The sequence below is a fragment of the Amblyomma mixtum genome, chromosome 10, assembly GCF_055824585.1.
Source record: "Amblyomma mixtum isolate Tamu chromosome 10, ASM5582458v1, whole genome shotgun sequence".
Lineage (NCBI taxonomy): Eukaryota > Metazoa > Arthropoda > Arachnida > Ixodida > Ixodidae > Amblyomma > Amblyomma mixtum.
In genome coordinates, this window is record NC_143021.1 from 51,510,847 (window position 1) to 51,534,682 (window position 23,836).

The window sequence follows — 23,836 nt, forward strand, 5'->3', positions numbered from 1 at the left end:
TCCTCCAAGTCAGCTGCAGACAGAATGGGAACCGAATGAAGGCAAAGAGTCGCGTAATATGCGTCCGAGAATTGCTGCGTGCGAGCAGCGAGTCCGAACGTGTCGTGTCGCGCCTGCCCGTCCAACGACCGAGCGTTCAGTCTAATGGATTCGTGTAACGCGTTAATCATGCTTATGTGAATGTATTGAGGAGAAGAAGAAGAAGATGATGATGATGATGAAGACAGAAATGCGCCGTTAACGATGCGCTCGGTAAAGTCGCGAGGGCGCATCGGCTTCGGGTGGGAATTCTCAATGGCTTCTAATTCCGCTCTCTTCAGAAGGGGAGTCATGTATCGGATCACGTAGTTCCTGGCGTGCAGGCCACACACGCACACCGTAAACAGCCGACCGACCCAGTAAATGAGCGACAGTTCGTCTGCCTCGCCGCGCCACTGTCCGGCGTTGGCTCGGAGCAAGTAGATGAGGCGCACAATCTCCCACAAGACCGGTCCCAGGGCGATGGATGCGCTAGTGTTTGTGAGACGCACCGCTTCTTGCGTGATGAGGTCGTTGTATGCGATCTTTACTCCGGGATGCATCATGATTTCGTTCGGCACAAACGTGGATGCTGGCGGCGGCAGGAATCCGTCTGTTCGCTCTGCAAAGCTTCTTAACACTCGTGTAACTTCGGCTTTCGCTCCGACGACACTGTCTTTCGGAAACCACGCATCCACAAAGTCCAAATACACTTGGCGAATGTTTTCGGTGAGCTCAACGAGCGTACTCTTGTTGGGCGATCGCTCTGAAACGATATAGTGCGAGACAATTTGCTCGCACCAATATCCGCTCATGGCTGTAATCGCATCAATCAAGTCCTTCTCTTGCGTTCGCGACGCGTCTAACGACAACGACGATGGTTGTCGCAATCTCCATGCAGAGCGACCTGCTATCTTGAAGGACGTAAACATGTACCCGTACGATAGGGGACTCTCGCACCATTTCACGGAGCCGTCAACAGCCTCCGGGGCTTCCATTGTGTTTCTCTTGGCAAGGAACTACGCGTGAGCGAGCGAGCGAACGAGCGATAAGACGGATGGGTGACCTTGAGCTTTGACTGCTCGCGCGCGGAGGCAGCGGCAGCAGCGGCACTAGTGTATATATACAGCAGCGCACTTGAGTGAATGCAGCACACACACTTGAGAGTAGTGAGTGAAGATGTCTGTTTGGGGCGGCTGGCCTAGGCGCGGTGTAGTTTACGACTGTAAAATTAGAGATGCCACTACTAAAGTTAAATATAACACCACGCAAGTTACTTGCGGATTACCTGCGACTCCGTGGATGATAGCCGGACATTTGCAAACTGAAGTTAGTAACTTTCAGAATGTTTATAGTCGCGTCCATCACCATCCAATGCCGAACCACTACATCGGCATGACTTTAATGGAGTTGGCTCAGCACTACACCTTCGCGCCGTTCGTCCCACCCGGTGGATTGCCGTTCCTCCGACGCATGGCCGTCGGCCTGACTCTGCTGCTGTCCCGGATCAACGCGACGCGCATCTCCAAAGACACCACGTTGCTGCTGCCGGCCACGTCTATACCCAGGTGCGACGCGGATTTGTCAGTCGTCCAAAGCAAGGAGTTCATGGACGTTGTGCTGGAGAAGAGACCCGTTCACAACATGGACTCGGAATGGATCAGCAGCCGTGCCGTACACATTGCCGTGCAAGAAGTCACCGTGCAACATAAGAGTGGATCCGGTAGGAAACGGCGCAGGAGCAGCGTCGATAGCAATAGTAGCGACAGTAGTAGCACCAGTAGCAGCAGCAGTAGCAGCAGCAGTAGCAGCAGTGGTAATAGCAGCGATACTATCGTCGATGGCGAAAATAGACAAGATCCTCCGAGTAAGAAGAAGATGAAGAAGACTACAGAACGACTGTCTCTGATAGACATCGTGCTTCGTCAGTGTGCGACGCACGTACTCGAAGTGTATCGATTGGTGTCGGACGCCTTGCCCCCCGACTGCGCGTGGAGTGCGACTCCCGATTGCGACGCCGTCATGAGTGCTTGGAACAGTCTCTTCAAGCTGTGTGGAGCCTCGATTCAGTACTACTTTGAAATCGTGGGCACTTACGAGGAAGAGAAAGCGGAAAGAAATAGGCATTCCGAACAGAGACACCATCAATTCTTCCCTTTCGTGCATCGCAAGTTCAAGCTAACGGATGCCACGAGGCTGCCGGTTCACATGGTCATGTATTGGAACAACCTGAGAAATATGACTGGCATCAAACGTCTAAACAGCTACAGGGAATACAAGGAAAGAGTTGAGAATGGTGATGAAGACGACATGGGCAACATCAGTTCGGATCCCGACCGCGAAGACGACGATCCCATTGCCGTGAAACGTATGCAACGTATATCCAGATTTGACGATGATCACTCATCAAATCCAGCCAGCAACAGCAGATTAGTCCGCACCGGCAGTAATAGCACTGTTAATACTGTTAGCAGTTGCAGTAGTAGCGACAGCAGCAGCAGTAGTAGCAGCAGCAGCGAAGAAGACAGCGATGATGGCGAAGGCGAGCAGCCACAAAATGAAGCAGCCGCCGAAGCGCAGCCAGATGCCGCCGCCGACGACGACAAGAGTCACGTAGACTTCTTGCAGATCAGGCGCCGAGCTCGAGAGAAGGCGTTTGATCCCGGCACGCCTCAGCCATCGGTTGAATTGAACGACGCAAGTGCCGCGTACGTGGACGAAGCAACTGCCAGGAAACAGTGGCACGGCGCCGGTACGGGAGGAGTGAGTCTCGGCATAACTGGCATCTCCGATGCAGACACGTTTGCGTGCCAAGATGCCCGCAAGCTCTTGGGGCTGTGCGCGTTATACGTGTTTATGCACTTGCACGGCCACCACGTGAGGAAACTGGAAGTACTGGTTGCGAGCTCCGACGGAGAGTATCCCGCCAACGACGACGTCTTCTCTATCGTGCTTCTGCGAGCGCTGCGCATGTGCACTCGCGTGCAAGTCGTCGAGGCTGCCGACACGGCGCTGGCCGAAGCGTGCATGGCCAGCATGGGCACACCACCATCAACATACTGGACGTGAAAATCAGAGGAGCCATGCAAGTGAAAGGGCCCGACGCGTCTTGCGCCGCTCCATTCGCCAATGGGTGCGTGTCGAGAGAGAGCTCTATCGCGGCATCCGGCCTCACCATGCACTGGACGCAGCGAGTACTGAACGTTGCGGGAACTGCGACCGTGTGTCGGCGCGAAGAAGACGACGAGGACGAATGGCCCGAAGAGTACATGAAGAGATGCTTCGTGCAATGTTTCAGCAACGAGCACTCGTCCGACTTCATTAATCAGCGGGCCATGCACCAAAGTCTGCTCTGTAACCCAGACCAACTCGTGTTTCACCCGAACCTCACGTCTCTGATCATGGTGGAACCTCAAGACATGGAAGCTATCAGGATGTTCATGAGTGCGGCGGCGTTGTGTCACGAGAAGCTGAAGCAATTGGAGTTGGTTGACGACAGGTACGGCTCCAACGTGGTGGAATTATACACCGTTCACGTCTCAGCGTCCCATATGTTCGAGTGCATGAACGTCAAGAACATGAAGCACTTGGAGATTTTGCGCATCGTCGGAGTACGCGCGATCCGCGAGATCGACGTGAATTTCGTGCGCGAGAACGTGACTGTCCCGCTGCGCAGGTTCGCCTTAGTTCCGACTCGTTCGCTGAGTCTCAGCATCATCACTGTCTGCAGTAAGCAGTGGACGCGGATCATTAGACACTTTCGGGACTCTTTGGAAGTGCTCGAGACTGGAATTATAGACGTTGCAGACGCGAGAGTCGACCACCGAGAGTTTGTCATTGCGGTCGGAGAGACCCGCTTGCACCAGGCCTCCATGAAAAGGAACTCTGTGAAAAATAAGAGGAAGATGTTGCTGCAGCAGCATCAGTACAGTTCTCTGCTGCGGATAAAAGACAAAGTCTCTGAGCGTGCACAATTCTATCACTGCTTACGTGCGGAAGTTGCGCGACAGCGAAGAGTATTATGAGATGAAAGAGCTGTTTGTTGGGCTACCAGAAGCGTTCGAGTGTGAAGCGGATGACTACGCTTACCGCAACGTGGATCGAGTCACCGAGTGCAAAGTCCAAGTAACGGGACTGATGGATCCGAGCGTGCTGAACATGGAGTACATTGGAAAATTGTCCCTGATACTGCCACCCATGATTCCAGACTGCAACCGCGGCAACAACTTGTGCTACACCATCAGCATAATTCTGAACAACCCAACCCTAAAGGTGGACACTCTATGCCTCGGAACTTACGACGTGCATTCCAATACGTGGGGACTGGCGTGCAATTGGCGTCCGTACGTCGCCGACAACATGCGCAAAGTCGCGTGTAACGGCTTGAGGTTGTGCAGGGGAGAAGAGTACTCTATAATGAGCTCGCTGTTCTCGAGTCATGTAACGTCGCGCCTGACGGAACTGCGGCTGTTTGGAGTGTGCAGCATTCTTACGGTCGGAGCGCTCGCCGAGTGGGTGGCGGACCTTTCGCGGCAGCAACTATGCTCCCTCACGCTCTGGACCGATCGGTTCGCCACGGACGAGTTCTACAACTCTCTCTGCATGGCGGAGTTTGTGCGACGCAACCACAGACTGGTGGAGCTCTGCACAATGACTAGCAGCACGGGAGTCGCGCCCGCATACGACACCATCATGAACGCCGTCCGCAGAAACGCGACGGAACTGAACAGAGCGGCTGCGTACGTCTTGTCGCACGGCAGAGATTTGTACGAGTGGGGCCCGCTTGCTTTGATGGCGTACAAGGATCATCCGTACCTACCGCTGGTCATTCGGCGCACGTGCAAGTCTTGGATTCTGACCGACGGTCATGCCAGGGATGAAATAGATCTGGCTGTGAGCAATGTTTGCTACGACGCGTTTGCCGAGAGCATAGAAGCGCTGTAGTACAGATTGAACAGACCCTGCGACTGCGAAAACTGCTCGAAAGACGACGGCAGCATCAAGCTAGGCAGTGTGTGCGCGGCTCTGCCTCACGTTTGGGCAATCATTAGAGACAGCATGGACGCTGGCGCCGTACTTGTCAACATGCTGGCGGAGATCGGCAACGACACAAAGTGCAGTACGTGCGTGGCCAAGTTCTCAAAGAAGACGTCCGTCAAGCGACTGCGGATGTTTAAGAATGTAAATGAGCAGCCGTACTCGTCGGAAGTGTTTCCCAACCATTTCGTGGGCCAAAGACTGAACGAAGACGTCCTGAACGGGGCACACAACGAAAGTGTCCTCACGCGCATGCTGCTGGGCGGCATGATCGACGACAATGCGCTGGCAGCATCGGTTTCGGTACAGTGCCTACGAGACTTTATGACTTCGGTGGAAGACCCACACGCGGCATTCAGGGACTACGTGATCGGTTCCAAGTGGACTGAAGAAGGTGTGCGCACCGCATATAGACCGGGCAAATACATCTCCTCAAAAGTGAAGAACAAGTGTGTGTGTAAGGATTGTGTGCGAAATTGCAACTACAACCGCACCGGACTCATCAGTGAAGACTTTTATCGTTCGTACAAGTCCAACAGTGGGTAAGAAAGAAAGAAAGAAAGAAAGATGAATCAATAAAGATGATTGTATATGTGTCACACGACTTCCTTCCATTTATCGCACCGCCGGTTATGGTCTTGCATCCTGAGCGAGCGCTGACGTCGGCGACGACGCTGCCGCTGCTCGGAGCGCCACACTGAGGTGCATATACATATATATATAGGTCGACGAGCAGTCTGCGCCTCACTTAGTTCTGCCGCTGCAGCCGACGACGGAGGCGGTGGCAGCATGTTTGCTGCGTTGCACAAGCTGCGCGATGACAGCCCTGCGTATGGTAGGGCGTGCGCGGCGGTCGCTAGGAAGTGCGGCATTCCCGCTATTCCTCCCTTAGACTCAGACGTTGTGGAGAAGCTAACCTTTCGCTGTCGCTATAACGACTGGTGGCGCTACCAACGTCAGGGATTTGCCGAGGCAATTTCTCCACTCAACAACTTCCCGAAGTGTATGGTGCCCAAGCAGTGCTCTTACCATCTCAAGCAAATGGCGCGTCTTCTTGCGGAAACGAATCTATACTTTGTCAGGGGAAGCGCCGGCATGCTGCGAAACGTGGTACTGTCCGTGTACACGACGTTTCTTCAATCGAGGTCCAACCCGGTGAGGTTGTACGTGGATCTGGTCTACCCGGACGACATGAAGAAACACGCGTGCAAGATTTGGGGCCGTCCCTACCCGTACAGTACTAGCTTGATCCCGTCAACCGTGGATCCCCCCGACATCGAAATTGCAGTGAGCAGATTCAGAGGAGAAGCGCAGATGGTGGTGTATCACGATTCCTGGACGCCGCGCGACATCATAGAACACGAGTACGACCCGGCGGTGGTTGAGTATAGAAAGGAACACTTGTCCAGAATGCCCCCTAAGAGTGGAACGCGACAGCGTCTTGCAACGCTGCCAAGGAGTCCATGGAAAGCCATCGCCCATTCGGTTCTACGCCTCGCTCGTCAGTAAATTGGTTTTTGAGGAAAGGAAATGTATCTGTCTCTCATTTGTCGGTGAATACCTAAACCTCGCGGGAAGGGAATGGAGGAGGATGAGAGTGAGTGAAGACACCGTATTCACTAGACGCGCCTTTCTTCACTCCAAACCATCGAGCTGGAATGGCGGAGTGGATAGCATGCTTGTCTCTCACGCCGAAGACCGGGGTTCGATTCCTGAGCTCGACCAATATCTTAATCGGTTTTATTTATTTATATGGCCTGACTAGTAAAGCTAATTAGGCTAATTGGATAATTACGCAATTAACTAAGCTCAGTCCCACTTAATTGGAGCATCACTATACGATCCCTTCAATTGGTTGCATGGTTACTAGCCAAAGTACAATTGGCCTCGTTTGAAATTCGCGCACTGTGACGTCACGACCGTTTCCACCAATTGAAAAGCGTGACATTTTCTGTCGACAACTGCTGCTTACAACGATGAGGCATTAAAGGCTTCCGCCTTAATAAGGGAGTAATTACTCATTGGCATCCACCCGAGCGCAGCCATACGGCTACAAACGGCTACGGTTATAGCTTTCCTTTGTAGCCGTATGGCTGCGCTCGGGTGGATGCCAATGAGTAATTACTCCCTTACAAGAATCGGAATGTGGCGGAACAACAAGACACAAAATAAACAAAATAAAAAATAAACAAGAAAAGAAAACACAAAGATAAAAACAACGGAATAAACAGAACGAAAAGCAAAACTCGAACACATTGCGGTGAGCAGAACAGAACTAGTAGAAAACTACACATGGCTTTGATTTTTTAAAAGTTCATGAAATGATGTCGCATTCGTTTCAGTTGCGATTGTGTACGGCAGCCGGTTCCAATCAATAATGGTTTTGTGTATGAATGATTTAGCGTAACTTGAAATGCGATATGTGATGCGTTTGATTTTGAAAGGATGGTCACGGCGTGGAAACACTGCTGAGGGTAAGTGAAAGAAATCGTCGTGAAGCAACGGATGATGGTAAATTTTGTGAAAAAGAGTTAAGCGAGCCAGTTTACGACGATGGGAAAGGCTGTCAAGTCCAGCACGAGCTTTTAAAGCCGTGACGCTAGTAAAACGTGAGTAGTCAGAATAAATGAAACGAGCAGCACGGTTTTGTTGGATTCTATGTTATCTTTGATGTAGGCTTGATCTGGGTCCCATATGGCGGAAGCGTACTCAATTTTAGGTCGAATTAATGTAATATAAGCAAGTTTACGCACATGCGCCGGAGCAAGTCGAAGGTTACGTTTTAAAAGGCCAAGAGAACGGTTAGCAGCTGCTAGAATCAAGTTAATATGATAGTTCCAGGTTAAGTCTGATTGAAGGTGAACTCCTAGATACTTGTAAGTGGAAGTTGTCTCAACTGTTATGTCAAATAAGGGAGTAATTACTCATTGACGTCCACCCGAGCGCAGCCATACGGCCACAAAGGCCGTATGGCTGCGCTCAATGAGTAATTACTCCCTTATTAGAAATCTACTCCACCTTGGGGGATTCCCCTAAATATTTGGTCAACTGTTATGTCATTAAGAGAGTATGCGGTTGGTATGCGATACGAATTTCTAGTAAAGGAGACGAGCTTTGTCTTAGAGGGATTTAGGGTGATAAGCCACAACTGACACCAAGTGTTAATAGAATCGAGGTCAATTTGTGAGGATTGTCGGTCACAGTCATTTGTAATGGTTCGATACACAACACAGGCGTCAGCAAACAGTCTAATTTGTGAAGAAATGCAATTTGGCAAGTCATTAATAAATATTAGAAAGAGCAGGGGACCAAGCACACTCCCCTGAGGCACACCAGATGTGACATGGGCCATTGTAGAGTTAGAACCATTAACAGAAGTGAACAATTAAGATAAGTGGTGCGCAGCTCGTGTATTATGTCATGCAACCGAGCACTAGCAGTGTGTACACAGCGACGTAAACAAGAGCAAAGGAGTCCAGTCGTCCTCACCTGTGCATTTCCGGGGAAATTTCGCGCTTATACAGTTAATGTTCAGTCATGTACTATGGTCTTCAAGCACTCATTTAGCGTGTGCACAAACTATTTGCTAAAGAGAAGCAAAAAAGCGAACAACACACATGAAAATATTGCATTTCCGAATGATTGTCTTTGGCTTCGTCAGTGACGAGCCGCATTGGACTACTTCATTTGAGGCCTGTTTTGTAGGCTTTTTTTTTGTTCTCAACCTACATCTCTTTCCGTTAAATCCTTTCTCCTTGTGACCTTGCTTGGCTTAGCCGTTGTAATTGTATATGCACTCAAGTTGTTTCCATAGGGAGTTTTAATATAACCTCCTTTCCATAGGGCGAGTGGATGGTAATTACGATTGTTCTCTCCAGCCTAACTCTACTACAATTGTGTATGCAGTTTTGCAACTTTTTTGCGTTCAGTGAATTTGTTTTGTCTTTTCTTTCTGCCTGATAACAAGCTAATTCCATGTGCTCTATTCACTCTGCAAGAGTGGAATTTCATTGATCAGGGCGTATTGTGTACTGTGTTTTCTGTTTTTAATACGCAATACCACTGTACCGCTGTCTAGTGCTTGGGGCATGCGCCTTTGTCAAGCTGTCATTTATGACAACTTTTACAGTCGGCCTCCACGGTTCTGTACCGTGTGATACACGAATAGAGGCGTTGTTATTATTAAAATCAACATCCACAAAACCAGAGCACTCCGGTGTTGCTGTGGCGGGAGGGCCGAGGGGGGGGGGCGAAGCGATGGCGACGGCTGTAGGTCAGTGCGGGTAGTGCGGGCTGTGTTCGAGCTTTGGAGGCATCCCAATATCTCGAATGAATTCGCGCAGCTCCCTGGACTATAATGTATCTCAGCCGAATGCTGTAAAAAAATTTGTCTAGCAGCACAATGCGGCAGTCGAGTCGATTGACATTCAGTTAGAAATCATTCCAAACCCCGGTGTAGCAGGGGTATTACTTGTAACGGATCGTGACGCTTTTCGTCGTGAACATGTAGTCAGATGTGGAAATAAATCTGAAAATTGACTCGGAGTAACTACACTTGCGAAAAAATTGTATTTTATAGGTAATAACACAAAAAAAAAACTTCTCGAAGCTACTGCAACATCTCTCACCACTGCCATCATTGCCAAATAACACTCCTTTTTGCCGTGTGACTGCGCGCAGCAAAAGCTTGGTTTGGTTTTATGGGGTTTAACGTCCCAACGCGACTAAGGCTATGAGAGACGCCGTAGTGGAGGGCTCCGGAAATTTCGACCACCTGGGGTTTTTTAACGTGCATTCACATCGCACAGTACACGGGCTCTAAATTTCTCCTCCAAAGAAATTCAACCGCCGCGACCGGGATCGAACCCGCGTCTTTCGGGTCAGTAGCCGAACACCATAACCACTGAGCCACCGTGGCGGCTCGCGCACCAAAAGTGTCATTCGTTCAAGAGAAGTGCCCTTCGTGAAAGTGTCACGAAACCCTCCTGTGTGACAAGGCTCGTTATGCGGAAACCCCGACGTAGCCAGTAAGCCATGGCAGGCCAGAACTACCTAGACTGGAAGGCACGCGTGGCAGAGGCGGCGCACGCGAGTGACGTCATCATCATCAATGCGACTCTCCCCTTCCGAGAAGGGAAAGACGACTTCCGTGATGAACGGAAAAGGAATTCGGCGCCCCACTGCATGCCTCGCGTTGTTATACAATATCCCTCACCTGTATAACAAAGAACAGGCTCAGGCACTGGGCGATATGCCACTGTGCCGTATGACGGTGCGGGCAGGGCACTTTTTTCTTATTTCTTTTTTTAAGCCCAAACTAATATCTCTACCGCCTGACCTGATGGCGGGTCGCCTCGGCGAGATACGCTAGGAAATACGATGCCCCACTGTCGTATTCGTGCAAACGTGGCTAGATATTACACAAAAGAGAAGTCCCGGCCCCGCCGACATTTGGCGTTCAGCTTTCGGTGACTGAGGTTGCGGTGCTACGGAGCTTTCGTCGTCCAAGTTCAATCGCTCGCATCTACATCGACAGGCAAGGCAGGAAAGCGTGGCCGAAGGCGGGAGTTCACTGCCGATGAAATACGTGGCGAACCTAAAGCAGCGAAACGTGCTAAGCGAGCTGCTGCAACGACAGAACATTCAGCGCCCAAGCCACCAAAAACAACTCAGCAAAAAGCAATGCCCTGGCAGGTACTAATCATAAGAATTGCTCAGATGCCCCCATAATTTTTTATCTGCGTTTATATTTCGTGTTTTTTTTGGTATACCCCTCATTTGCGGAGAAGAGTAAGGACACATGGTTTGCTCTTCAGGACGCGAGGATTGTTATCCATTAAATGTCTCTCCAGTGGGGCACTCGGCTATGCATTTTTCTAGCTTGATTTGTGGGCATCTTTTTCATCAGATAAATATTCCTCGTTGCCCCAAATAGAAAGAGATGAAGACCTAATGGACGAAATCCATTAGGGAAGTGCCTGACGACTTGCACTGGTGTAACAAAAAGCTGAAAAATAGAAGCAGGGTAAGAATTACGCTTGGAGCTTCTTTAGGGAGCGCATGGAGCTACCGGTCATCTAGATTGCACCGACCCCAAAGGTACCCGAGAACATGACCAAAATTTCAGTCGAAGTTTTACACTGTTGCAATCCACTTCTTAGCTAACCCAGAAAATAAACATTGGACGGCATTCCGAGACTTGCCTCATGCTCCGCGGAGCTCGCAGAAACGAAATAGAGAACAAGTGAGTGAATGGTATGGCTCACAACAGCACAAGGCGTCGCCACGCCCCTTCAAGAGCGCCTCCCTCCCGCAACCAGTCGCCGCGCACCACATAATAATTGTGTCCAAGAATGCCCAACACCCGTTCCTTCCTTTCTCACGTGCATCTAGAGCCGCATCTTTGTGCTGCGCCTTTCCATACCTGCTGAAGTAGAAACCAAAAGAAGAAAACGCCCACTTTCAATACACTTCACCCTGCATACGTCACCGGCGCACGTGTCTCTGGTGTGACGAGCAAATCATGTGTCTTCTGACCGGGAGGGCCATGCGGATACTACTCATACCCTCTTCTTACCAAGGCGTCTCTAATCGGGAGAAGAAAGACGGCGGGAACATGATTGACTCATGCAAAACCAGTTTAGAAGCAAAAGTGGGCGATTTTTCCCACAAGGACTTGTCCCTTTGACGATATGCTCTTTGACCAGGAGATCTTTTTTTTTATTGCATATCCTAACATATGTTTCCAGTTTTCATTCATTTAATATTCGGAACATAGTATTTGTATTGGTTTCATGGTTTTGTTTATGGGGTTAAACGTACCCAAGCGGTTAAGGCTATGAGAGACGCCGTAGTGGAGGCATCCGGAAATTTCGACCACCTGGGGTTCTTTAACGCGCACTGACAGCGCACAGTACACGGGCCGCTAGAATTTCTCCTCCAAAGAAATTCAAACGCCGCGGCCGGGATCGAACCTGCGTCTTTCGGGTCAGCAGGCGAGCACCATAACCACTGTGCCACCGCGGCGGCTGTATCGGTTGGAGGAGCACTATTTAGTTGTTCCTTTTCTTCCATTTCGACATCCTTTGACCTGGTTTTCGCGATCACTTTTTGTTGCGAAAACACCACTGGAGCCCAGCTCGGCGCGTCGCGTACGTATGCTAGTGGCGGTGCGGCTACCAAACTACCTTGAGTTACCGTTGCCCAGCAACCGCTTCAGCTGCGCTCCAACCGGATGGATGGATGGATGGGAGCGCCCCCTTTGAAACGGGGCGGTGGCAATTGCCACCATGCGCAGCTTTTCTTTCTTTATTATTTTTTGTTTACTGTGTTGGCAATTCTCATTCAGAATCGCTATCATCTTTACCTACAGTTTCCTACAATTCTAACATTATGCCACATCTCTGCTTTTCAGCCACCAATCCTCCAATCGCTTTTTGCTAACTTCCACTGCAGATTTATTTACATGACCATTGTTATCTTTAAACCCTAGGGCCTCAGGAAGAGTGACTGTGCTTGCATCGACATCCGGATGGATACCATCATTTTTAATTATGAGGTGTTCAATGGCTTCCACAGATCTACCAAACACTGCACAAGTGTCATCTTCTTCGTTAAATTTCTTTTTGTAGCTGCGCGTTCCAAGACACCCTCACCTAGCTTCAAAAAGTAGGGCACTGCCTCTTGAGTTATCATTAAAAAAAGCCAAGGGATTCTGACACGCGCGTGTCAACAGCGACGTAGGGGGCTATATCGCTCGTGACACGCAGATACCCACGTGACAACATAATTAAACAAAAGGGCGCGTAAAATCAACATAAACCTTTTGTAATATTAAATTACAGCTTAAATAATCACCTATAATAGTACAACTGTTAGGTTTTGTTTTAAAATTTGGTCGAAATGTCTTTAAAGCGCATGAGTTAAGGCGAGGCGGCGGCCATGGCTTGCGGCGGAGTTCGCACCCATGAACTGTATAAAATGAATTGAAATTCGTCCAGACCGTCGGCTCAGAGGGACTTAGTTCGCCCACACGGAGATACTCGATGCCGAGCAAGCGTACGACAGCGTACCCCATGCCGTGCTTTTGCCCATATTTTTACCTCCCTGTCGGACTCGGACCTGGGGCCTCCGGAGCATCTGCTGGTCGACATTGTACGTCTCTGTGAGGAAAACACGGTCGTCGCGCACTTCGGGTCCTCGATCGGCCCCATCGCAGTGAAGAAAGGTCTGCGCCAAGGGTGTCTGTCGTCGGTGAGCATCGAGCGAGAGCTGCTAAGGTCGCACATCGGTTTCCGCCTCAGCTGGCATGGATGACGACCGCTAACTGCCGGGTAAAACCTTCGCGGACGATCTAGTACTGCCTGTGGAATACCCGCCAAGGATTTGCAATTTCTGCTGAGCGACTGCCAGAAGTGGTTACTCGTTTGAACCGACGGCTCAGCTCCAAGAAGACTGTGGTTGTCTGTTTGGCTGGAAGCAACACGGCGCATTGAGAATTAACCTTGGAAAATAAGACCTTCGCCCAGAGTTTATAGTTCCTATGTCTGGGAGTGGAGATGCTCGCTGGAAATCCGTTACGGCCTTCACAAGGCTACCGAAAAGCTGCCCTTACCTTCCATGGCGCCGATTTGATCAGGCGCTATGCTGAATGTGTGGGCAAGCAGACAAAACTGCGGAACACTTGGCTCTCTCCTGCCAAGGCCTTTCTAGTCCACCGCCGATGACAAATTCTACAGGCGTTTGGGTCTCCATTTCCCACCCAGCTAGAGGAACTGGATCGCGATCACAGCAGCAAACGTAATATCGGAGTCCCAGTGGAGACCATCGAGAAGCACCTTGCTGGCTGTTCGGTGCTGTGTGCCGACGATACTAGGAGCACTTCTAAAAACACTGGTTGGGGGTGTCATGTGGCAGCAGTCACTGAAATGGCCACCAAGCTTACGCTGTGCTGCTGTCATTTCTGTTCCAGCTGTCTATATGTGTGTGCGTGTTCATGCATGTGCATGCGTTATGTGTAGGGAGTAACTAGTTGTGTGTGCTATGTGCATGTGTTTGTGTACTCTGGCTGGGCACCACACCAGCTGTGCCCACCTGATTCAAAGGACATGCCCACCGTCATCATCAGGCTGTCTCGACTAACTCAGCTATCCACTGTTCCACAAGGGGGAAAGAGTTATCATGCAGGATCTCAGAAGATTTGGCGTGCATAGCAATTTCATCGAGTGCAATTTCTAACTACATACAGGGCTTCGATGGCGCACTGTGCTCGATGCCACTCTGATGCTTCAAGCTATTGAAAGCAAAAAAAGTTCTCTCTGCCCGCCCCTCAAAATTGTTTTTTTTGGTGGTTATGAAGATTCCATAAAGCCTTCAAATACGAAAGACCTGAAGTGCTCTCTAGCCAGACTGTTTGTCTGGCTTCCATTGGTTACTGTCACATAAAGAGAAGTGCATGTCTGCGCATGTTTCTGTAAATAAGCTCTCCAGCAGTGTGGCCTGGAATAAAAGTCTCCTACTTTTGTTTTTCAAACGAACAGGTCAGCTTCGATGGCCAGTTCTCTAGTGCACACAGCTGTCGGCACAGCCGATCACGCCTCGTGTTAAAGTACAACACACTCTTGCACTATGCACTGCATATTGTCATCTTCATCAGCTTGCAGGCGTGAATAGATCGGTTCACCTTAGCCTCGATCAGAGCTTAACCTCGTCTAATATCCTTGCCAGACTTGCCGACGACCTAGCACAACAAAATAATTAGCAAATCAGGCTAAACACATGCTTTCACATGTCTGTTCAGGTGAACTATGCGAAAACCCTATCCTTCTTCGTCTAGAATTAGATCATTATTTCTTATCTGACTGAGTGAGAACTGCAGTTGGAAATGGTGCATTGTATATCTTGGTTGCATATATGAGGATATATGCACTGATGTAAAATGTGTAAACTGGGTGCAGATAGCTTTGGGTTCTGTTTTTCGAAATGCTCGAGCAGATTCTTGTAGGATATTAACAGAGTAAAGATATTTACCGCATTTTCCTAGCTATGTCTTTGCAAGTTTTTTTCTTTCTCGAGTCCTTTTTACAAAATAGTTTTTCCTGCTCCTGTTCTATCTACTCCTCCAATTTGAACCACTAGGTCAGCAGCCTTACCGCGGCATGTGGCTAGGTCAGTATGACTTCAGTCAAGCAGAAATTCAGAAAACCTCAATTGCTGGGCATTGCACGTGCACCATAAAGAACCCCAGCTGGTCAAAGTTAATCTGGTGTCCACCGCTGTGGTGTTCCTAATAGCTCACGCGTCGTTGAGGGATGTTAAGTCACATAGTTTACAATTAAATTTTTTTTCCAATTTCTAGGGAGCTCAAGTTAGTCTTGTGAATCTTAACGTATATTTCTCTCCATAGGAGAGTAGGGAGACATTTACACCCATTCACGCTTAATTGTTATATACGGTGGGTGAGTGGTGCCATAGGTAGAGCAGAAAACTGCATGGGAACACTTAATTTCCTCATCCTCATTATCCTTTGAAAGGATAGAGCAGACCAAAAAAACGCCTGAAACATCTTTGTTCTAAGGCACTTTAGCTGAGTCCCAGAGCCAAAAGTAGTGTGCTGATATGACTTATTTTGCAGTTGTTATAGTGACTTCAGTATGCCTGCAGTGCCAAATTTAAGAGAAGAACCTTGCTCGGTTGGCGGAAAGACTCGTTGGAGAGCTGAAGAAAAAGGCTACGCCTTCCCCTCAGGGGCACCAGGAAGAGACACAGAAGAAGGTCGTGTCCATCTGGGTATCTGCACGGTGTCTCTCATCGTCTAGGAAAGATCGCAGCGTGACACAATGTGCAGGTGGTGTTCTCCGCCATTCATAAAGTTTAGAAAGTGTTTGCTGCAGTGAATAAGAGGCTGGTACCGGCCTCTTCCAGAAAGGAGGTTCAAAGGTGCACTGTGTCGCATGTAGACAAGTTCATTAGTTGCAACGAAGGGGTGGTGTGTAGGGTTCCTTTGTAATGCGCTCAAACGGCTAGGTGCTGAAACGTCAGATTGAAAGAGTGTGAAAAATTTCTTCACAAGGAAAAAATCCCCTTCTTCTAACCTCGTGCTACACTGCTACGAATGCAAGGAACATGAAGATCATCTCTGCGTGCGGGACTTACATAACACGTCGATAGCATGCAAGAGTAGTAACCAGATAGGCAGGCAAATTTTCACAGCATGTTGCATCGCTAAGAACTCGTACACGTGTGTAGCAAAACCATCTGTTGCTTTGCAGAGAAACGAGACAGCATTCCTTAATAAGTGCCTTTCCTGTGCAGTGTAATTCTTGATGTTTTTCTGTTTTTCTTTCGTTTTAAGTTTCATGCGTTTTCACCTTATATATTTTCTGATTTTTCCATTAAACCTTCAATTGTTTGACAGTGTCCGTGTCATCTTCTCTTTTGCCGGTCCTTTGTCTGCTTTTGGCTCGTCTTCAAGATGAACTGCATCCAACTCGCCCAATACAGCGTGGTGCAAATTTATAGCCTGAACAATTTGGCTGCAGAAGCAATGTTTTTGTCGGGCTCAGCCCAAATTTACAGAAACTCGGTGCCTTCAGGAAAACATCAACAACCCACAAGTCTACGAACACAAAGCAAATTTTTATTTTGAAAAAGTTTTGATGTCTATAAAAAGAAAATGTCTGAGTTCACAATACCATTTTGTAATTGCTGCGTAAAAAATAATGATGTGATGTGACGAAAATAAAAAGGTTGTTTTTTAAATTTAGTTCTATGCCCCTTCCTAAAACAAAAATCACACCTGACATGAAAAGCACTCTGCACCCCATTGGCATTAGTTGTTACAGAAATGGGCATGGGCCAAGCAGTGGTAGACTTATGGGTCACTCCTGGAGGAGGTGGTTTGGGGGGAGAATCACATTTGGACCATGTATTTATGGGCACTTTTTGTCTAAAAGATTTATTTATTTACATACAATTGGCGTCACATACAATTGAGTACTAATTACTAAGTGATGACAAATCAGTAATTAATGGTTAATTACTGATTAATGTCTGAATACTAATTAACCGCTAATTAATGACGCTTAAGCTTCGCCTTTAGGAGTGGAACGCGACAGCGCGTTGTAGTGCTGCCAGGGAGTCCACGGAACACCACCCGTTAAGCGCGATGCCTTGCCCTTTGAACGAACGCTTTTTGAGGAAAGAAAATGGCACAGTAATTCTCTGTCATCTCGGTGGACACCTGAACCGCACCGTGGAGGAAGGGAGGAATTGGGAGTGAAAGAAGATAGATAAAGAGGAGCCGTAATGAAGAAAATGAAAATTGTATTTGAGGAAAGGAAATTACGCAGTAACTGTCTCACAAAATTCAGGGGGGCATTTTTTTGACCTAAAGTGTGGTCACTGATGCCCCAAGAGTGGAACGCGACAGCGTCTTGCAACGCTGCCAAGGAGTCCATAGAACGCTATCGCCCATTCGGTTCTACGCCTCGCTCGTCAGTAAATTGGTTTTTGAGGAAAGGAAATGTATGTCTCTCATATCTCGGTGGACACCTAAACCTGGCCGGAAGGGAAGGGGGGAGGATGATAGTGAGCGAAGACACTGTATTCACTAGACGCGCCTTTGTTCGTTACAAATTTCGAGCTGGCATGGCGGAGTGGATAGCATGCTCGTCTCTCACGCCCGAGGCCGCGGTTCGATTCCTGAGCACGACCAATTTCTTAATCAATTTTATTTATTTATATGGCCTGACTAGTAAAGCTAATTAGGCTAATTGGGTAATTAAGCAATTAACTAAGCTCACTCCCACTTACATGGAGCATCACTGTACGATCCCTTCAATTGGTTGCATGGTTACTAGCACAAGTACAATTAGCCCCGTTTGAAATTCGCGCACTGTGACGTCACGACCGTTTCCACCAATTGAAAAGCGTGACATTTTCTGTCGACAACTGCTGCTTACAACGATGAGACATTAAAGGCTTCCGCCTTAATAATAAAATAAACACATGCATACAACGGTGGCAGATCGCATACGAGCACACTGTAGAAAGAATTTATAATATTTACGATTGAACTGATGGGTACACAGGGAACGGCCTTGCGTGTTCACCGGCTAAATCTGAACTCTTCGTTGACAGGAACAAACAAGCCTCACAGGCAGCACCCGACCCTCGGGAACCTATCCAGCTGCACATTGACAACCATCCAATACCGCTGGTAGCTGTTGTAGGTACGAATTGCGCACAAAAGACACACACAGGAAAAACACGAGGGAGACTGAAAGAGCGCAAACTATCAACTGGTGTTTATTCGATTCAGTGCCGTTGACGATTTTCTAATTGTTTTATCTAAACAAAAAACCTTGACCCCCACTCATTCAGTGGATAGCATTTTAACTCTTTTTAAACGTTATGGGAAGGGTTTAAATTTTACGCACGAACTTCCGAACCATGGTTCGTTGCAATTTTTAGATCTGAACCTAGAGATTGGTTTGCATCACATCTGCTGGCACTACGCACCGAGAGCGCAGAAAGGGCTTCTTCCCTATGATTCTGCCCACTCTAAGATAGTTAAGAGAGCCATAGTTAGCTCGTGCCTGGAATCTTCTTTGACGAAATCATGCCCGCATGCAATGCGCACCAGCTTTCACAATCAGATAAACAGGCTGCTTTCAGCCGGTTTCCCCTGCGAGGTCATCTCCGCTGTGGCCGAGAACCTTCTTCGGAAGGTAAAAAAAGGAAACCGCGCCAACAACGAGGAGCGATTGCCGCGAAGAAAGACTACGGTCATCCCGTATATGCACAAGGTGGCCCACAACATGAAAAAAGTGGCAAATAGGCATGGCGTCCCTGTGGTGTTTTCGGCGCCACGCAAGCTCGCCGGGTTGTGCCCAAGGATCAGCGCGGAAGGCGCTCGACGAAGAGCATGCGTGATAAAGCATGCGGCACAATTCGTAAAATGCGCCACGGGCGTTGTGTATCTCATCCCGCTCAAGTGTGGTCGCGTGTATGTGGGCCAGACAGGACGCTGCGTGAATGAACGCGCAGGGGAGCATCAGCGTTCAATTAGGAATAGAGAAGGAGCAAATTTGCCGGCTCATTGCATTGCATGCACCGGTTGTGAGCCACTGCTGAATAATATCAGAATTCTGGGCAGGAGTAATGACAAAGTTTCCCGTGAACTTCTAGAGGCATACCACATCAAGGCAAGAGGTGATAATTGTGTGAGTGACACCTCCGTTTCATTGTACAACGCGGAAAAGAATTTTTTGGAGCGGTTTTGATGGATTGTCGCGCAGGGTTGATTTGCCTCCTTATCCTTTCCTTCCCGTCTTTGTAGGCACGTGTACACACTGCCTATAAAGCGGCACTGAATCGAATAAACACCAGTTGATAGTTTGCGCTCTTTCAGTCTCCCTCGTGTTTTTCCTGTGTGTGTCTTTTGTGCGCAATTCGTACCTACAACAGTATGCACCAACTCGCCCAACAAGAAGTTCTTCTTAACCGCTGGTAGCCATGGTCAGGGTTCTTGGCATGTGTATTAGAAGAATACTCTCAACACGGAAGGGATCCGCCGCCTACGCGTCACGGCGCACCAGACACGCGGGCTGGTGAGGCGCATTGCCGTTCGTCGCAGGGGCATGAGAAAAGCCTACCAATGCAGGATCATGCAATCATTCTTAATAAGTCGAATCACGTACGCCTGACCGTACTAGCATCTGCGTTGCAGGGACGAATACGCTCTTAATAGCATCATTATAACAGCATACAAGGCGTCCCTTGGCCTGCCGGCATACGCCATCTGAGGTCAACTGATGTAGTTAGCACGCTCGCTGATCTAATAGAAGCCCATATGATGGCACAAGTTACCCGCTTGTCGCGACAGCTGCCGGACGCGTAATTCTCCACAAACTCTCCATCCACCCTGCTGAGGAGGTATGTCAAACATGAGATTTATCAGTCGACATTACCAGTTGAATAGTTGCTAGACCAGTAGCGAAGAATATGGTGTCAGACAAAGACGACGCCCGCAGGAAGGTAAGGGCGCAGGCCCTTGTGAAACAGTACGAAAACTAGCCACGAGCAGTGTCGCGGACGCATATCAACACATAAAACCCAGTCAAAAATTCCTTCAGCCTATCGGTCTGAAGGCTGAAGGAACCCGTAATTTGGGCCTGTTGGGCTGTTGGTGATGGGCCTGTTGGGCTGTTAGTGTTGGGCCTGTTGGGCTGTTGGTGTTGGGCCTGTCGGGCCTGTTGGTGTTGGGCCTGTCGGGCCTGTTGGTGATGGCCTGATGGTGATGGACCTGTCGGTGTCAGACCTGTTGGTTCTAATGGCGTCGGCCTGTTGGCACAGATCCTGCTTGCAGGTATCGGGATAGTGTTAGGCCTAATGAGGGACGCCAGTCCTAATGGCGCACCATAGATAAGTTTTTTCATCACTCAGAAATGTGTGCTGCACATTGCGCATGATAACATAGCTTCTTCGATTAGTGCATCGCAAGCTGTTGCAAAAAGGCAGCGCCTGCTACTAATAATATTTTCCAATTAAGCTGGCCAAAAGGGTCTGTAATGCCCTACGATATATATACTGACAACCAGATTTAGGGCAAACGAAAGCTTTATTATAAAATAGAAACCTGTAAAGAGGAAGATGATCAGCAGTCAGAGCAGCAGAACCGAGGCGAGGCGCGAGATGAGAAGACGACGATCGGCAGCTGAAGCAGCAGAGCCGACGCGCGGCGCGAGACGAGAGCGTGAACTGTTCCGGGACCGGACCTGTCCTTGCCCGCTCTAACCGGCCTTCACAACTGTCAATAAAGGCCGTTACATCTTGGTGGAGGTGCGGGGTAGCGGAGAGGCGTCTTTTCGGGTGATTTTGTTGAGGCGCCAGTAGTCAACGCAAAAGCGGATAGAGCCGTCTTTCTTGGTGACAAGGACGACGGGGGAAGCCCAAGGACTGTGTGGTGGTTGTATGACGCCACGCTGCAGCATATCATTGACCTGGGTGTCGATAACCTGGCGTTCGGTGGCCGAGACGCGATATGGGCGTTGGCACAACGGCGAATGGGCACCAGAGTCGATCCGATGGGTAACAGCTGAAGTGCGACCAAAACGGTGGTGAGAGAAGTCAAACGATGACCGAAACTTATCTAGCAGGACCGCAAGCTGGGTCTTCTCCGGTGGCGAAAGATTTGTGTCGATTGAGCCCACAAAGACGGCCTCGGGAACGGGTTGAGGAGACGGTGAGGAGGAAGTAAGTGAAGACACTTGCAGGCGGCAGGAGTCGTCCTCAGAAGGGTCCCAGGCGACGACGGAAGCGAAAGGCTGGACACATCCCAAGCATTCACCATGAAGAAGAGTGGAGGGGCACAGGAATGGATTCGTCAGGGGCAAGGCGCTGCAGCCGGCTGAGACGGCAAGCACGGCGAATGGCAGGGGTAGACAGTGGCGAGAAGCAGAGGAGTCGGACGGGATGAAGATGACAGGGCCGTTGGATCCAGAGTCGCAATGAACAGAGGCGAGCACAGCAGAGCACGGCGGGATCATGACGTCATCAGCCACAGTCAGCTTGGAGCACAAGTTAGTGGAAGCGTTCACAGAGTCGTCGCCGAAGGGAAGAAGGGCGACTTCGGAACGAGCGCAGTCGATGACAACGTCATGTTGGGAGAGAAAGTCCCAGCCTAAGATGACGTCGTGAGACGGCCATGGGAAGACGATGAATTCAACAATATACAGAACGTCCTGAATAGTAACTCGGGCTGTACATGCCCCCAAAGGCGCAATAAGTTGCGAATTAGCGGCGCGAAGCATAAAACCATATAGCGGAGTCATCACTTTTCGTAACTGGCGGCACAATTTCTCACTTAGTACAGATACAGCAGCACTGGTGTCAACAAGCGCGAAAGCATCGGTGCCCTCCACAGAAACCGCGATCAAATTTGTCGGAGAAAGTCGAGGTCTTGAGCTTGGTGACGAGCAAGCAGTTCTTGCCTCCGGAACTGCGGGCACTAGTTTTCCGAAGGGGGAAGAGGGACGACGGCGCATCGGGGAAACCGAGCGACGACGCGGAGATGGAGCACGGCGGCGAATAGACGGCCTGAGATCGGAGGAAGCAGTGGTCTCAGAAGGCGAAGTGCGGTGAAAAGGCTGGGGAGGGGCATAGGCGTAACCTCGAGGGTCAGTATTGGCAGCAGGGGACAACACTTGGCGGCGGCAGGGACGCATCACATGGCCAGGAATGCCGCAGACATAACAAATGGGTAGGTTGTCCGGTGTCCGCCATGGACGGAAACGTTGCGGTGGTGGCCAGGCAGGACGAAATGGTGTCGACTGCGGTGGATGCTGGTACGAAACGAACGTTTCTGGGCGGGGACGCCTGACGGCTTCGGCATAGGTAAGTGGCAAAATAAATTTATACATCATGACCTCCAATTTTTCGTTGCACGTCCCCCAGCTTCTGTGAGATGTGAGAGGTGCATGCGCACGGCTTTCAGTCTCTTCTCTGCGAGCTCCTTTGGTATGTCTCCCATGTAGATATGAAACAGAGCTGCACAATAGAACACAAAATAGGCCACATTTGAACACAACTAGATACATGATAAATGCAAAGGTGAGATTCAGAATTACCACTCTCATTGTAAAAACACAGAAACGAATGTTCGCCATTAAAGGGGCCATGAAGCCTACTTTCGTGCATACCCTTGTTGTAGCATTTAATTCCCAACACATTAAATTACAATACCCAAAACTTTCAGTTGATTCCGTGCGGCAGATATCTTTAAAACGATTTTCGTTTCCTTTGCGAACTGACTGCTTGTCTGGCAACCTCTGATTGCTGACGACACATGGGCCTACCCACTCCGCGTCTGCTGTGTGTTGTTGGATGCATTGAGATGCTTGCATGAAAACCAAAGACAGAGATTACTCGAAACAACGGGCAATGCTATTTATACATTCTGTGCAGATATGTCAATTGCACTATCTTTGTCGCAGCAAGATCGGAGAACGCGCACAATGACTTGCCACCAGTCGTTGAGAATGCTAATTTCACAACCAAATAGATAAATCAGGTTACTGGCAGAACGGATCTTAGCGAGAGCCACACAAACAGTGTGGAGATCTCTGAAAGTGCTGTGATAGAGCCTGCATGAAGAAACGTATGGGCATAACACACCTTGCAAAAACTAAACGTCACTTTTGCCCGACTTTGCAGTTTTGGATGCAATAAGGACATTGCAGTTGTTACAAACCTCGGATACAATGAACAGGATCTCCATGACTATCACGCTTTCTGTAAGTGAGCGCGACTGTATTTGGCTGAAGCAAAGTTTGATTGCCTAGGTGTTACTCAAAGCAAAGAAAAAAAAAGCACTAGCACCTTTCAGAGAAGACTTTTTCCGGTGTAAGTGCCGGTTTCGCCTCTGTTCTGCCAAGAGACTGGCACTTATTTGAAAGCACGCCAGTCACACTGCGGCTCTTCAGCTCATCAGGTGTCCAATACACCTGAGTAGCACCGCGGCAGAACATTGAGTCTGTTGGTGCTCTCAGGAGCATCTGCCAGGCACCAGGCTCCATCCAGAGCCCACTGCCTCCATAGACCTGCAGCAAACGTGGAGAATTTCGCATTTGTACACATTAACAGCAGTGAATCAAGGGATTTTAAATATTTCATAACTTAAAACAAACAGCTGAAAAACATAAAAATTATGTAGGCATGAATGCACTCTTTTACAGCGAGCAGTGTCCAAAATCAGTAGATTTTTTATTTCTAGCCTTAT

At 49.1% G+C, this 23,836-nt stretch overlaps 1 long non-coding RNA gene across 1 annotated transcript; it reads right to left on the reverse strand.

The window, feature by feature from the left end:
- Window positions 1-22,453: 22,453 nt before the first annotated feature.
- On the reverse strand, window positions 22,454-23,535 carry LOC149325781 (uncharacterized). Its single transcript, XR_016286591.1, has 2 exons — window positions 23,437-23,535; window positions 22,454-22,605 (listed from the first exon to the last, which is right to left on the reverse strand). It is a non-coding gene; the product is annotated as an uncharacterized LOC149325781 (long non-coding RNA).
- Window positions 23,536-23,836: the final 301 nt, after the last annotated feature.